The following is an 807-nucleotide window of genomic DNA, read 5'->3' on the forward strand; positions in this document are numbered from 1 at the left end:
TTCTAAAATCCACACTGTGGTAAGTTTGCACGCTAGTACTTTGCACGCTAGTGCGTTCTTTTCTAGAATCCTGTACGATAAGAGCTACGTGCAGCAGCTTCGTGCTCTTTCTGAGTGGTTTAAAACCCTGGTTCCGACTTGGGCACCACTCCACCTATGTATCCTCTGGATACCTACTTTAACAGGGTGTTGCTACTAGGGGGTCTGTTGAGACAGTTCCTTCAGCATATACAGAGCGTGCGGTCACCCCTGTGTGACAGGCCAAGACTTAGTATGATTCTAGGCTCTTGGTCGTATTCCCTTAAAGGAATCTATCCTGATTCCAAGCCTTGATCTCTATGCCGGGACCAGGAGTTCTGGCCCTAACAGGTACGTTTTTTTGGGGGGGTATGTAGCCTAGGCCTTTGGGCGTAGGGAATAATGTCACTGACAGCCGTCTAACGTCCCAGGGGCAACTCCCATGGCAATATGGTAGAGTTGGTACTTAGTGCTCGCCATGGTTTCTGGCGAAGTAGTATATAGTAGTAAATAGTACTATATAGTATATAGTTTATACTATAGTTGCACCGGTAGTGACGTCATAGCTGTCGCCGGCCAGCGTGTTGCTGGTGTTTTTTCAATGTATGCTTCAGACACGGGTCATGACGAGGCGTTCCCCATAGCAACCCCTAGAGGGCGCAGTGTCTCATTCCCTACTCAGGGAACCATGGTTACATACTTAACCTGAGACGTTTTCAATGTTGTGTTTACAATTGTTGCTGTTGCAATAATTGTTTTGTGTTTTATTGATTAAATTTAGTTGAAAAG

Source organism: Sinocyclocheilus grahami, unplaced genomic scaffold (assembly GCF_001515645.1).
Source record: "Sinocyclocheilus grahami isolate Dianchi unplaced genomic scaffold, SAMN03320097.WGS_v1.1 scaffold534.1, whole genome shotgun sequence".
Classification (NCBI taxonomy): Eukaryota; Metazoa; Chordata; class Actinopteri; order Cypriniformes; family Cyprinidae; genus Sinocyclocheilus; species Sinocyclocheilus grahami.